Source organism: Pipistrellus kuhlii, unplaced genomic scaffold (genome assembly GCF_014108245.1).
Source record: "Pipistrellus kuhlii isolate mPipKuh1 unplaced genomic scaffold, mPipKuh1.p scaffold_m20_p_2, whole genome shotgun sequence".
Lineage (NCBI taxonomy): Eukaryota > Metazoa > Chordata > Mammalia > Chiroptera > Vespertilionidae > Pipistrellus > Pipistrellus kuhlii.
The window spans coordinates 149,678,557-149,694,851 of NW_023425515.1; the positions used below are offsets into that span (position 1 = coordinate 149,678,557).

At 43.5% G+C, this 16,295-nt stretch overlaps 1 protein-coding gene across 2 annotated transcripts in view; it reads left to right on the plus strand.

Moving 5' to 3' along the window:
• GNG12 (G protein subunit gamma 12) overlaps positions 1 to 16,295 on the plus strand; it is a 120,916-nt gene that overhangs the window by 45,185 nt on the left and 59,436 nt on the right. For both annotated transcript variants that reach the window (XM_045584486.1, XM_036443769.2), the window contains exon 2: positions 8,123 to 8,175. The gene's annotated coding sequence lies outside the window, so the exon portion shown is untranslated. The remainder of the gene's footprint in view (positions 1 to 8,122; positions 8,176 to 16,295) is intronic.

Consider the following 16,295-nt stretch of genomic DNA (forward strand, 5'->3'; position numbering starts at 1 on the left):
CTCAGATGAACCACATCCTCTCCATTGAGGGACTACCTTCCAGTTTAGTTAGGTCTTCATTTGCCCTGTAAAGCACTGAGCATGTAGGGAAATGCACACACAGTAGCCAACCTAAAGTGCCAAGGGTTACGTAAATATCAATAGGACCTGAGGATATTATGTAGGATGGGGGCATACAACTTTGTGTGTATTTCTAGATATAAATATGTGGAATAAAGATTGTTCTACTATGACAGGTTTCAATAAAGTGTGAGATCTTCCCCTCAGTTCCGAAGATCGGATGACTCATAGGCTGTCGTGTATCATACTGTGAATGCTGGGCATCTCATTTCATAATTTGATCCAGTTATTTTCCCTAGTGAACATTAATAGTTTCCTGTGAATTTTCCTGATATTAGGAAACAGATGTTCTGTATTTTTTTAAACTTTATTTTTGTTGTTGACGCTATAGATGTTTCATATTTTTAACTGAGTTTTTCCAATGTGCTGAAACAGGACTTTTGTGCTTACATGGTGTGTGTGTGTGTGTGTATGTGTGTGTGTGTGTGTGTGTGTGTGTGTGGAGAGAAACGAGTTATATCAGATTTTTCAAAGAAAAGCATAACAGACATATCTATAGAATGATTTATCCAAGGCTGGATTTGTTTTTGGAGAATCTGTTTAAAGTAGTTTAGTATTGTTTAACTAATGTAGACTTTTGACCTAAAATTGTGTTAGACCTGTCTCATGATAGAATGCTTACCAGAATAAGGTGTGGTGTAGCAATAAGCACACAATTAATGCAGCCTATACTTTAATGCTCTGATCTTTAACCAAAGTGTAATTTTTTTTTTTTTTTATGCTACTGTTGTCTCTTAGCTATGTAAGATTCTTCCGCCACCTCTGCATAAAATCCTGAATGCCCTCCACCTTTGTGCAGAGCAGGGTGCTGGGCTCTTGGGGAGAGACGAACATAAACAAGACATGGACCCTTGGTACCTTATCCACTAGAAGAGATGAAAACATATATTGAAGTACCTGTAATAGAATGTAGAAAGTGGTGTAAAGGTATAGAAATGCAAGGAAGGAGCAGTTTCTGTGAGCCAAAGAGTGAGGGAATACTGGGGGAAGAAGTAATATTTATACTGGTTAAAAAGAATAAAAAGCAACGCTTAATTTAGGTCTAAGTTATTTAAATTATTTTAACTGCTTTTCGCTTTATGCGTCATGGCTTAGTGCTTCAGTGTCGACCCATGAACCAGTAGGTCTCGGTTTGATCCCATTCAGGCGCATGCCTGGGTTGCAGTCTTTTTTTTTTTTTCTGTGTTGCAGTCTTTTTTTTTTTCTTTTTTTTTTTTTTCTTTTTCTGGGTTGCAGTCTTGATCCTCAATGTCAGGCATGCAGGAGGCAGCCAGTCAACAATTCTCTGCCATCATTGATGTTTCTATCTCTCCCTCTCCCTCTCCCTTCCTCTTGGAAATCAATAAAAATATATATTTTTTAAACACACACACACACACAAACTGCTAAAGATGATTTGTTATGTAAGCCATTGTTTTTTTGTTTGTTTTTTGGTGGTTTTGCTAAAATAATAGTAACATTTCTTGAGCACCACCATGTAGCAGACACAGTTCTCTGATACTTTGTATGAAAAGCTTTTTAATAGAAAATGATGTAGAAATGGTGCTTTGGATAATAATGCATTTCACACAAAACACATGTCTTTGTTTTACCCCCCAAGCTTCCTTTCAACAAGGAGTCTTCTGGTTCAGAGAAAGGACATGGAATCCAGAGTGCACTAATTTCAAGATTCAGTGACTGGCTAAGTCACTTGGCCTGTCTAGGGCTCAGTCTTTGCCACTTTACAGTGGGAATTGTCAGAATCTCCGACTCACTCACAGGGTTGCTGTGAAAAATCAAAGTGGGAGTAAATGGACATTAAAAAGCAATCAAAAGCCAAAAATTTGCCAAGAGGCAATATCCTAACTCAATGGTTGGCAAACTCATTAGTCAACAGAGCCAAATATCAACAGTACAACAATTGAAATTTCTTTTGAGAGCCAATTTTTTTTAAACTTCTTCTAATGCTATTTCTTCAAAACAGACTTGCCCAGACTGTGGTATTTTGTGGAAGAGCCACACTCAAGGGGCCAAAGAGTCGCATGTGACTCTCGAGTCGCAGTTTGCAGACCACTGTCCTAGCTGATGAGGTTTATATAAAATACTAGAGGCCCAGAGCATGAAATTCATGCATGGGTAGGTTCCCTAGTGGCTGCCAGCTGGTGGCTGGGGCCTTCCTTCATTCCGTGCTGCCCTCTTGTGATTGATATACATCATAATGAGCGATCAAACTCCCAGTTGGTCAAACTCCCAAGAGGACACTTTGCATATTAGGCTTTTATATCTATAGGTGGGTGTTGCTTATTGTTTATTAAAGCATGTGTAAATGAAAAGATTATCTCAAAATTATAAACTATATCTGAAATATTTTCATAGCAAATGCATATGTAAACTCGATTATCATCATTATAAAGAACTCATTCAGCCCAGCCAGTGTGGCTCAGTGGTTGAGCATCAACCATGAAACAAGAGATCATCGGTTTGATTCCTGGTCAGGGCACATATACCTGAGTTGCAGGCTCTATCCCCAGTAAGGGGTGTGCAAGAGGCAGCCGGTTGATATTTCTCTCATCGATGTTTCTATCTCTCTATCCTTCACCCTTCCTCTCTCTAAAAATCAACAAAAAACATATTAAAAAAGAACTCATTCAAATTCAAAAGAAAATTATCAAGATCCTACTACATAAATAAACAAAGTTTATATTTTAACTTATTATTTTTCAAGGTGACAAATCATTAATGAATAAACAGGAAAACCTGTCTCTCCTCCCTAATTAACTTAGAAGCACAAATTAAAACAGCATTAGGAATAGCATTTTGTGGACAAAATGTCAGGGTTTCAGAAATTTTATTTTATTAGTGGTATTGTTGTTTGTTAATAAAAGACTCTTTAAAAGCAAAAAGAGCTACTAATTCTAGTGTAGGAATTTAGAGAAGCTAGGGAAATAAGTTAAAGGAATAAAAAGAGTGGAAAGCATGAAGATATCTGATGTAATCTTATAATTGTAACTTAAATATTTAGTATTAGGGGAGTGATTTAGTAAGTTACTATAAAATTCTCAACATGAAGGACTATTATTAGGCCCTTTCGTAAGTTAGAAAATGATTATGAAGATGCATAGAAACACACAACAAATGTTTAAAATTTGAAGTAAAATGGAAGAAGAAAATAATAGCCATCCCTTGTGGAGTTTCTCCTGGTGGCACTGCACCAATGCTCTCCCTTGTGCAAAAGGGACTTTCCACTTCAGAGATCTATTGTCCAAAAACCTTACAGCTCATTCATTAAGGAGCCAACTCCCAGATCTGTCCTGCTCCAATGCCTTCACTGGGTTTACTACCAATAGCACATAACTGTGGCCATAGTCATATAAAAACATATGTCTATGGAGGGCTAACAGGCACAAATAGATAGTAGCCCTGGAATGGTGGGAATATGGGTCAATTCCAGAGAAGCTTGCTATCCGTTAAAACGTTCCCATTACAAACAACAACAACAAAAGCCCAACTGTTGTTGCCCTTTCAAGAGAAAAATAGAAAAATATGCTGTGTGTGATATTTCAATTTATTGTTTACTCTTTTTATGTATTCTCTTAAATATTGGCAAAATAGAAATGCATGTGTTTTGTTTTTTTTAATTTCTCGCCAACTTTGGCATAGTCAGGATTATCCCCATACAACCCCCAGCCTATCTACAAATAACTTGAGGACATATGCCACTCTCTCCTCTACTGAAAACCAAAACTTGAGGTCTCTGGAGATCTCTGTGGATTGAGGACAGTGACAGATGGAAGAGTTTCTCCAGGTGAACAGCCCAGACCAGCTCTTCCTGACAGAGTCAATGTCAAGGCAGAGATAATGGGGTGGCACCATTTGGTTAAAATAGGTCAGTTCTACCCACTCAGGGTGTGTCCCTCCCTGGGACAGAAGCCTTTGCACAATGGGGGCAAATGTCCTACTGTCTCTTAGCTTTGGGGCTCAAGACTTGATTTCTGATTCTTAAGCACATATAGATATCATTACTTTATAAAATCAGTATCCCTGCCAGCATCTAATGCCAGGCAAATTTCTCTGTTGGACTCAATGCTCAGGGTATATTTCTTTCAATTTAGCCTCAACTTTGCAGAACATGTACCCTTTATTCCTACAATAGGGTCTTTTACATGTTTCAAAGGCCCTTTTATATCTCTTTTGCCCTTTGAGATAACATCATGTCAGAATTTGCAAGTGAAAGCATAATAGACCTGACTAGAGCACAGCGGAGATGGCTCCAGAGCTGGAAACATTCTCCCACATACTTCTCAGTGCAGCCCATTCGGGGTTGCGCCCTGTTTTGTAGGTGCGGAAATAGAGGCCCAGCTTAGTTAAGTGTTGACTGGAAGTCACTGGTAGTGAAGACATTGGAAGCCAAACCTATGCATCTAGTACTCAGTCTGCTCTCCTAGAGTGTCTATGTTTTGTTATTTTGGATTAAAATGAGACTGGAAGCCACTGCGTTCACACAGATCAGAATCCAGTCCCCATTCAAAGCTAAAGGCCTCCCAGGGCTATATAGTAGTCCCCTTACCCTCAGTTTCACTTTCTGCAGCTTGTCACCTGTGGTCAACTTAAGTCCGAAGATATTAAATGGAGAATTCCAGAAGTAAACAATTCCTAAATTTTAAATTGAGCTTCGTTCTGAGTAGTGTGGTGAAATCTTGCACCGCCCAGGCCCGACCCACTTGGGACCTGAATCGTCCTTTTGTCCGGCATATCCGTGGTGCACACTCCCCATCTGTTAGTCACTTAGGAGCCATCTTAGTTATCAGATCAACTGCCTCAGTACTGCAGTGTTTCAAGTAACTTATTGTACTTAATAATGTCTCACCTCACTTCATCTCATCACGTCAATAATTTATCATCTCACCTCACAAGAGGAAGGCTGAGTATAGTTTAATAAGCTATTGGGGGGGAAAGGGAGGAGAAGCCACATTTACCTAATTTTTATTGTAATATATTACAATTATTCTATTTTATTAATTATTGTTGTCAATCTTTTACTGTGCGAAATTTATAAATCTAACTTTGTCATTTGTATGTGTATGTGTAGAGTTCAGTACTATACCCAGTTACAGGTGTCCACTGGAAGTCTTGGACTGTATCTCCTGCAGATGAGGGGAACTACTATAATTTTATAATTGCAATAATATAATTATAGGCATTCCTGTGAGTGCCTTTATTAAGCAACTACTCTGCACCAAAAACCTTGCTAGGTCCTGGAAAGACAAAGATGAGTTAAACATGTTCTCAAGCTTCAGATTCTCTGAAGTGGAGTGAGAGATCAATAAACAAAACAAAACAAAACACAAACAAAAATAAGGAAACAGAAGCCACTTGCGCTAACAGAGGGAAATGCAGTAACAATGAGAGTAGAAGGCAGCAGGCGGTTAAGAGTGCAGGCTCAGGAACCATGTTGTCTGGGTTCACAGCCTCACTCTGCGAATAATTATAAACTGACTTATAAACCGTGTGGCCTTAGGCTACTGACTTAACCTCTGTGCTTCAGTTTGCTCACCTGTTAAATGGGGTAATAAAAGCACCTACCCCACATCGTTACTCAGTGGGTTAAAGAAGCACACTAAGCACTTGGAACACAGCGCCATAAAAACCAGCCTTTGTCATCATCAGTAGCAGTAGTACCTAATTATCGATTGAACTGAGTGAATACGTCTACTCCTGCGGAGAAGTGGTCTGTAAGCCAGCCAGGGGAGTTGACAAAGGCTTCCCAGAGTGGGTGACTTTTGAACTGAAATTTGAAGAGAGGCTAATATTGTCAGGAAAGGACAGCTGTGATAGAACAGAATCTGCAAAGCCTTAGAGGAGTGTGAGTGTGGGTGTTTATGGTCCTGTAAATAGGTCTGTGTGGATACAAGACAGGGTGCCTGGGGGAGAGGCCCGAGGTCACTGGGGCTTTGGAGACTGGGCTGAGGAACTTGGACTTGATCCTAAAACCCAGAGGAAGCACTGAAGGACATCCAGCAGGTTCGGCGCTCAGCACGCGAGACTGGGCAGCAGCCTCCCTCAGTGGCCTCCGCCTGTGGCCCGTTGATTCTAAGAGTCACCGACCAGCCTCCTGCCCTGTGATTTGGATAGGGAGTTCCCATATGTGGGCCTGATACTTCTCACTGGGTGTGATTTCTTTGGGAATCACACAGATTAATAATGTGTTTCCTTGATTCTTTTCTACCTGATTCCTCTTCTCTCACTCCCTACCCCTGCTAAGACTGATACGGGGATGGCTGTCTTACCCCGTGGAGAATTGGATGAAAGTGATAGATCCTTCTCTCGGAAAAATCATGAAGACAAGATTTTCCAGAGCCCGCACGTGTCCCTTTCCCTGCACCCCACCTCGGTCATCCAAATAGGCTCCCAGACCCAAAGCCACCTTTTGACCCCAGGCCTGCTTGTGGTTTTTGTGTTCTTACCCCAAATTGTTAACTTGCTGGCACATCCACTTTTCCGTCTGCCATCACTGCTATTATCTGACCGTATATCATAAGAGCAGCCTTGGATCACTTAGAGGTTATAATTAAAACTGAAAGCAATTATCTTATATTGAAGCCGTTCAAATTTAATTGCGAGTATGTTGGCTGAGGACATTGGCTCAGGGGAGGATGGTGGCGGGGGAGGAGGGCAGACTGTGTGGATTAGAATCCCAGCTCTGTTATGGTTTTATAACTTTTCGTAAATTACTTAATCTCTCTGTGCCTCAGTTTACTCATTACAAAATGGGGATGCTATCATATGTTTCCCTCATGAAGTTATTGTGAGGATTAATTGTGGTAACATAGGAACACGCCGAGAACAGTTCCTGGCATGGAGTAAGTGCTATATAAGTATTATTACATTATTATTTCTACTGAAATAACATCATGAATGGTATAATGTGGATTACTAGGAGCAGGAAAATAGATGAGTAAAATGTCCATATGCATTTGACTCACTTTGGAGCCTTGCCAGTACTTGACGGCCAGGAATAGATCCTCTACGTCTGTACTGTCTGGGGGTCAGTCACTGGCCTCTGTGGCTGTTAAGTACTTGAAGTATGACTAGCCTGCATTGAGATGTACTGAATCTTGAAGATTTAGCATTAAAAAAAAATGTCTCAAGAGTAATTTTTATACTGGTTACAATGAAAAGATTTTGAATACATTCAGTTAAATGAAATGTATTATTAAAAATAATTTTGCCAGGTGTTTTTTTTGCTTGCTTCATGTGACTACTAGATAATACAAAGTTTTATGCGTGGCTTGTTTTTTATTTCTACTGAGCAGCATTGCCTTAGGCCCATGGTCGGCAAACTGCAGCTCGAGAGCCACATGCAGCTCTTTGGCCCCTTGAGTGTGACTCTTCCACAAAATATCACGGCCTGGGCGAGACTATATTGAAGAAGTGGCGTTAGAAGAAGCTTAAGTTCAAAAACTTTGGCTCTCCAAAGAAATTTCAATCATTGTACTGTTGATATGTGGCTCTGTTGACTAATGAGTTTGCCTACCACTGCCTTAGGCTCACCATTATCACTAAAACAACATTTCGTGGTTGCGATAAGGTGGCCACTGTTGGAAAGCCTTATACATGCCTCCCATTGCCATTCAAATTATATTGAACCGTCTATTTTTTAAATTGGTTTCTTCAGGGACCCATGGCTTGGTCCTAGCAGAAGGGGATTGAGGGTTGAAGGCAAGAGCAATAAACTAGGGAGGCTTCCACTAACTTGGAGGGGTTTGGATGAAAACACTACCATTTATAGTTATACTGGGCTCAGCCTGTCAGCACTCCCTGAGGTGGATGAGAGAGAGCCTTCTCTCCAGGAAGTTGAAGTATGTAGGCAAAAAACTCTCTATTCCATCAGGAGCCAGAAAAGGCTTGGCTCATCTTTAACTGAAAGAATAACACTCAATGTTATGTCAGTCACTTGGGATCGAAAGCACACCCTTTCCAAATGTGAGTTACTTAAGGAGTGTTTTGTTTAATTCTGTTTCAGATTCACTCCTCCACTTGAAACCTGAAAGCCGTGGGCCACACACAGTCTGACTGGTAAGTTCTCTTTCATTTTTAAAACAAAGTGACTGCGGGACATTATTTTTGAAATGATATTCACACTTCTAAATTAGACGCATCTCTACCAGTACTATGATTAGATGTCTATTTATTCACACTATTTTTTTTTTCTCTCCCTGAAATGATTTAAGAAGTTTTCATGTCTTTAAAAAAAAAAAAAAAAAATCAATCCATTTTCCTTTTGCTAAGATCATGGTCAGGGAACAGATCTGTGATTATATGCCAAATCCTATTAAAATAAAAAGCTTTTCTTTTGTAATGGAACTATTTCCAGGCCCCTGTTGATGGTCTGCTTGTTTCAGGCAGTATCCACAACAACAGTGTGACTTCAGCCAAGGAATGCAGACAGTCCCTTGCAGTGTGTTGTAATGAAAATTGGCCCACAGCTATAACATATTAGCTTTCTTATTGCTCTATTTTTTCCCCTCCTCTCTTTTTGAACCTGAATGTGATTGTTGTGAGGTAAGAGTTCTGGGATAGAAAACTGCCTTTCAACCTAGGAAAGGAATATACTTTTTTAAGTGAAAAAGCTTTGGCCGAAGCCGGTTTGGCTCAGTGGTAGAGCGTCGGTCTGCGGACTGAAAGGTCCCAGGTTCGATTCCGGTCAAGGGCATGTACATTGGTTGCGGGCACATCCCCGGTAGGGGGTGTGCAAGAGGCAACTGGTCGATGTTTCTCTCTCATCGACATTTCTAGCTCTCTATCTCTCTCCCTTCCTCTCTGTAAAAAATCAATAAAATATATTTAAAAAAAAAAAATAAGTGAAAAAGCTTTGGGGGCTTTCATGTGATATCACTCCATGATGTTGTGACCATCCTGCTATTTGCAGTGTGTAGCAGGTAGCTTTTGCCACATAACAAACCGTTCCCAAATTTAAAGCCAAAAATGTGAGCCGAAACTTACTGACTCAAAAGGACAATCGTTTCTTCATCCCACAATTCTGCAGATTAGCGATTTGGGCTGGGCTGTATGATTCTTTTGGTTTCAGGTGGGACTTAGTTATATGTCTGTCCTTGACCAGAATTGAACCCTGGGACCCTTCAGTCGACCAGCCGATGCTCTATCCACTGAACCAAACCAACCAGGGCCCAAGGAGCATTCATAATTGACTCAGTTCAGATTTCTTGCTTGAATCAACGTAGCCAGAAGTAGGTAGTAGACAATAACCAATACCTGTTTGGCCATGCCTTGTTGATGTGTTCCTTGAGAGAAGGTGAATACCACCAGAATCACATGGAATGGGGTCCCCTATTTAAAAAGATGGATTTATTTTATTTATTTATTTACTTTTTACCAGAAGAAGGAAGGAAAGATAAAATTTCTACATACTATAGTCCATTGATTTAGAAATTCTTAATTTGGGACCCACTAACCTTGGAAGGTTTAAACTTAGATTCAGCATCAATTACATTGACTATCCAATGGAAATTTGGTGTCATGATTGAGGCTATAGCCACAGTGAGCATTCAGAGAGGATGAGGATAAATGGCTCCACTGCGGGTAGATAGCTTTTGAGCTGAGGACCTCAGGACCCACAGGAGTGGATATTAATCTGGAGACAATGCATGGTCTTCAGTGTATTTATAATCCATGGTAGGATTCAATCTATGGGCTTCTATAAATATTACTAGAGGCCCGGTGCATGAAATTTGTGCACAGGGATAAGTGTCCCTCAGCCCAGCCTGCACCCTCTCCAATCTGGGACCGCTGGATGGATGTTCAACTGCCCACCAGGATTGGGCCTAAACGGGCAGTTGGACATCCCTCTCACAATCCAAGACTGCTGGCTCCCAACTGCTTGCATGTCTGCCTTCCTGATTGCTCCTGACGGCTTCTGCCTGCCAGCCTGATCACCTGCTAACCACTCCCCTGCCAGTCTGATTGCCCCTAACTGCCCTCCCCTGATGCCTGGTCCCTCTCAACTACCCTCCTCTGCTAGCCATCTTGTGGTGGCCATCTTATGTCCTCATAGGGGCAGCCATCTTTGACCACATGGGGGTAGCCATCTTGTGTGTTGGAATGATGGTCAATTTGCATATTACTCTTATTAAATAGGATAGAGGCCAGGTGCATGGGTGGGGGCCAGCTGGTTTGCCCTGAAGGGTGTCCTGGATCAGGGTAAGGGTTCCATTAGAACATGGAGTGGCCTGGATGAGGAGCCTGTGGTGGTTTGCAGGCCGGCCACACTAAAGTGGAGGTTCTAGTATCTGGGATTTATTTATCTTCTATAATTGAAACTTTGTAGCCTTCAGCAGAGGCCAGGGCAGACCAGGAACTTGGCTGGCTTCCTCCATCGCCAGGGAAACCCAAGCCTCCTGCTCACTTCATGGCCCAAGCCATTTTTGTTGGTATTTATTTATCTTTCATAATTGAAACTTTGTAGCCTTGAGTGGAGTCCTGGGCCAGCCAGGGTGTGCGGGAAGCTTGGCTTCCTCCATTGCTGGGAAAACCCAAGCCTCCTGCTCACTCCATGGCCATAGCAGGAGGGTTAATTAGCATATCCACTCCTGATTGGCTAGTAGGCATGGCTTGTGGGTGTAGCGGAGGTATGGTCAATTTGACTATTATTCTTTTATTATATAGAATTACTATTTTTATACTGGAGAAAATGATTATTCTTCCGTCATTTCTCATAGGATTCCATACTTAAGAGCCATTGCTTCAGTCTTAGTTGAATTGTTTTAGATTTGGCTGGTGTAATTTTATGTGTTCATTTCTAGTCCTGGCTCCACTGGTGAAGTTTTAGCGTCCATGATAAACATAGCTCCTATGGAGCAGAGACAATGATGTCAGTGGCTGAGTATGTTGCATTAAATTACATGTTGAGGTTTTTAGGCATATATGTCAACTCTGCGCAGTTGTAGTTGCTATGTACCTAATGCTTACTTTGGTGCCAGGCTCAGTGCTAAGTGCTTTACGTTCATCATGGAACTATATACTTAATACACATGACTATAATTCTGTGAGCCTCGGCTCTGTGTATATACCAGCTGCTGGAACCAACTCCTTCCAGCCGTCTCTCTGGAAACACCAGATACAGACTCTAAGTTTCTCTTTTTCTTTGTGTCTGCTGTTGTGGGTCCACCTGTCCCCACCTTCCCTCCTCCAGGTGATCGAGTCATAGAATCTCAGAGTTGGAAGTGACCACTAAGATCATGAAATGCAGTGGTTTTTGGACTCTGCTCTTTGGTTTTCTAGTTCAAGGACACCTGAGAAAGAGGAGCAGGACCCAAGCCCTTGTCCTGCTTCGGTCACAACTGTCTGCTGAAATCCACTCGCCTGGGACAATAAAAGAGTTCAGGGTTAGAGGTCAGACATGAGGACGAGTCCAGGCTACTGCTTTACTTACCTTCCTGTGTGACCAGGAAAACTGCCTAACCCCTCTGAGCCACAGTTTCCTCATTTGAAAAGAGGATAATAATGCCAGCCTCAAGGAGTTGCTAGGGGGACTGAATGACGTAAGAAGGTCCGTAAAGATCTTGACCTGTGCCTCGCACATAGTCAGTGCTTGGTGAATATTAGCTGTCACTAGCCCATGGCACAGTGTGACTTGTGGCACATAACTAAGACGCAGCTTTATTCTTGTCTCCACTGTTTCTCTAAAGTTTATTCAATGGGCTGTGTTTTTTTCCCCCATTCCCTGATAAAAACTTGGTCAGGCCTATGACTTTTCTGGTTACTCTTAGGTAATGAAAAGTCCTAAGGCCACTTTAAGTCACACACACACACACACACACACACACACACACTCACACACTCTCACACACTTTGGAACCTGGAAACACTCACTGTACTCTAGGGACAGTCAGTATTCATTCCAAGAGGAGATTTTCCTCCATCTTGCCAGTGAGATCCCCCTCCTCCAGCTGCCCTCCCACCATCGCAGGCCTCCCCAGGTGCTGGAGAAAGAGAGAGAGAGAGAGAGAGAGAGAGAGAGAGAGACAAGTTCTTACCTGACTGCCCCTGTTCCGCCTTGCCCTGGGTCCTCTGAGCCTGGCTAATAGGGAAGGGACTCTGCTCTCTTGGCTGCTTTCGTGGCTTTCTCAAGGACCCCACTGGAACTTTCCATCCGGGACCTCCCAGGACTCGGGCAGTGCCTCTCCTGCAGCTGCTATGTCTGCCAGCAGCTTCTGGCTTCCATTCAGATATTCTCTTTGGGGGCCTCTCACCCTCAGGCTGAAGCCCTCTTGGGTAGAACCTGTTTTTAAAGACCCCCAGGCTGATATTCTTGATGCCCAGAGTTCATATTCCTTTAACCACACCTCCCACCACCACATGAGGGGAGGGGACAAGCAGTCACTCTGACCTCTCTCGCCTTTGACGAGGCCACTTTGCTCCCTCCCTCCCCAGCTCACACTTGCTTTCTCAGGCAGGTGTCACATACCAGTCCCCACACTCCAGGAGGCACATGCCAAGTCCTCCAGATGGTGCCTTTGAAACCCTCTCTCCAGACTTGAGCTGAAAAGCTAGTCTCCAGCATCCACCCACCTTTGAGAGACCAGAATCTGAGCATTTCTGAGGAATCTGCCCCCAAATGCCCTATCACTTTCCACTGTCCTGAGCCTGTTTATATTCTCCTTCAGGGTCTTTCTGCCAGCTAGGCCAACTGCTTTAAAATTTACACATAATGGTCTGGCCTTTGGGTTTGGAATTTCCCATCTGTTGACTCTTGATGCCGCCTGTGGAAACTTCCACTTTAGGCTCTTGTTATAGTAACTGTAATTGCCCAGTTCAGGGCACTCCTCTTCAGCCCTTGTACAAGCTGTCCTTCATCCTGCGCTTGCAGCCTGTCCAGGCGGGGGACTCCTTCCCGAGTATCCCCTTCGGATACCCGGATAACTTGCAATTGTTGGAGAAATGTTGCTGCTGTGAAGCTAGGCCTGGCTCCTGGTAACGCCCCCAGGGATGGGGTCTGAGGAATCTGCCTGGGTGGGAGAGATCCTGAGTGGCGGCCAGGCTTTCACTGCCACCCTGGTCTCCAAAACCACAGAGAGGCCTTGGACCTTGTCTCTGGCTGGGTTTTCTCCACCGTCACACCACAGTGCACTTGACAATAACCCCAAGAGGAAGCTGGCATTTGGAAACACTGTGCCCAGTGACCGTTTTTCATGCTCATGACATAGTGTCTCTTGATCTGAGGGCTGATTTCATGCTTCATGGGGGCATGTTCATCAGGGCTCCATCCAGAGCTGTGAACTCAGCAAAATCAAGCCTTGTAGCTTGTGCCCCGCCCTCGACCTCCAAAGACACCCCGGTTGGCTTGGTTGGTTGGAGTGTCATCCCATACACCAGAAAGATTGTGGGTTTGATTCCTGGTCAGGGCGCATACCTAGGTTGCAGGTTTGATCCTAGGTTGCGGGAGGCAACTGATTGATGTTTGTCTCTCACATAGATGTTTCTTCTCTCCCTCTCTCTTTCTCTCTCTCTCTCTCTCTCTCTCTCTCTCTCTCTCTCTCTCTCTCTCTCTCTCTCATCAATAAATATATCCTCAGGTGAGGATTTAAAAATATATGTAATTTAAAAAAGGGGGGGGGGGCAGCAGTGCAGCCACTCTCATTGGTTGGTCAACAAGTGGTTTTTTTTTGGTTTTTTGTTTTGTTTTGTTTTGTTTTAATATATTTTATTGATTTTTCACAGAGAGGAAGAGAGAGGGATAGAGAGTTAGAAACATTGATGAGAGAGAATCATCGACCAGCTGCCTCTTGCACACCCCCTACCGGGGATGTGCCCGCAACCAAGGTACATGCCCTTGACCAGAATCGAACCCGGGACCTTTCAGTCCGCAGGCCGACGCTCTATCCACTGAGCCAAACCGGTGCCGGCAACAAGTGTTTCTTGAGCATCTGCTATGTGCTTGGGACAGGGTGAGAGGGAGCAGAACCAAAGGGAGACTCTGTGCCACCGACCACCTACATCGCTCCCCAACTCCTCAACTGAGCCTCAGGACCTCCTGCCGGCATTGTGTGGACAAGGGAAACGTTTTATCAACGTGCTCCACCACCCGCAGGGCTGGCGGCAGAGCAATGCCAGTTTGGAGCTTAGGCTTGAGGGCCTTTCTGTGCCAAAGACCCCTCCAGAGCCCTGTAGCTAATGTGATGGTCCTAACTTTTGTATTCTTTTCCTAAAGAATTCTATAAGACCCACAAACACTGGATCTGACCCTGGGCCAGGGAGAATTGTCACCCTCTTTGGGTCTTCCCCTCAGCTCAGTTTCACCATCACCAAGACACGAAAACCCGTTTCCTTCTCCCTCAGGAACAGGCTTTGCCCCCTGTGTGTGTCTCTTCTGCACCTGAACCTGAGTTCCCTGGGAGCTCCTAACCCTTTAAGTGAGGGGGAGGGGGATGCATTGAGGAATTGCTGCCTGGGGTCCTTCCTGGCCACCAGACACCCTCCACGGAGTAGAAAGGTCCCACCATCCCTGCAGGAAGGCAGGGAAGGTGTTCTCAGACCTCCAGACTTTGTGGTTGATCCGAGGGAGCCCTTGCAAAGGAGCTGGTGGGAGGGAGCCAGGCCTCCCTGCAGGAGGAAGTATCAGCTGTCCAGTATAGGCCCCGTGAAAAGTTCTCCAAACAAGGGAAAAAGAAGGGGAGTATCTTTGAAGCTATGACTGTTTTGGCAAAACCATAATCCTGATCTCAAGTTGTGGGAGAATGGGCCAGCCAATCTAGAACTGTGCTAATGAAGTGTTCTGCTCACTCTGGGCCCTTAATCATGGCCCTTCCCTCTCATTCCACAAAAGGCCTGGGTTGCTTTCTGATCAGCCACGATTCAGTGCATTGAGAAGGAGTGGGAGGACGGAAAGGCCTTTTTATACGTGAATATCTTGCTAACACTGTGAAAATCCAAGTTTGAAAGTAATGTCCCTTCTCAGTGAAATGCTGGCCAACTTCGCCCCCTGGAGGAGAAATGAAGAATTGTTTACAATGAGCCCTGTAGGGCAAGTATGTCAAACTCAAACGCTAATGAGAGGCCAAGTAAACACGGTTTACATTTATGTGGGCTGCAAACACACACACATACACACAGCTTCACTTTTCATAGAAATATAGATTTCGATAGAGACATGACTGAGTATTTAGCTTGTATTGTGTTTTCTATAATAAGTGCTTTCATATTAAATCAATCTGTCTTTTGTTCATTCATTCATGTCCCTGGGTGAACGTTTGTCACCCACATTGTTTCGGATCTCCATCTCCCAAGTGGAGGGACAGTCCTGGCATTTATATTAGTGATGCTCATAATAGTGTTTTGGGTGTTTTTTTTTCCCTTTGTTGTTTGTTTTTTTCCTTTCTCTGCTCAGCAACACTGAGCTGCACTAGGAAATAGCATGTTAAGAGGGTGTTACATCAGATTAATTGCCTATTTGGGGCTGTCTTTCCTCAAATGAAGGATGTGAAAAGAAAACAGTATACAAACACCGTCTGAGTTATTGTTATTTATTTTTTAATATTTGACAGAGGCATCTAATGCTTATTGGCCATATTTTTATATATTTGTGGCTACTTTGATTTGCAATTTCATGTAATTTTTATGTAAGAAAACATTTTTTGACATTACTATCTGTTTGCTTTTTCCTTGGTGTATAGAAATTGTCCTAAGTGCTAAACAAGCACTATTAAGGGGGAGGGTGCATATATTTCCTGCAGGATTCCTTCCTCAGAGCTCTCTGGTATCTGGCAACTTTGACAGAGCCCAGAGGAAGGAATGGGCCAGGGGACCTGGCATTCCTGCTGATCCAGTCTCAGTTCATGGCACAGGCTGGTTCCTCTTCTTTCTGAACATCCACCCTCCTTGCCCGTGGCTGCAGCCACCACCCCTGTTATTTGGAGGAGAAAACACACACGGACCTCTCTCTCTCCTGGGGCATCTGTCCCCTTTCCTGCTGAAAGTGGCCAAAAATCTACTGTGAGACGGCATGGCTCATTAATGATTCCTTGATGTCCCGGTAATTGCAAGACTGAGCAACACAGAATGGTTTGCGAGTTCCCTCTAATTTCCGAGCATTTGCAAGCTGTGGTTACTGTTCACAAATTGCAACATGCCGACATTCAGACTGCTGACTGGACAGACAGACAGAGAGGAGAAGGGCAGGC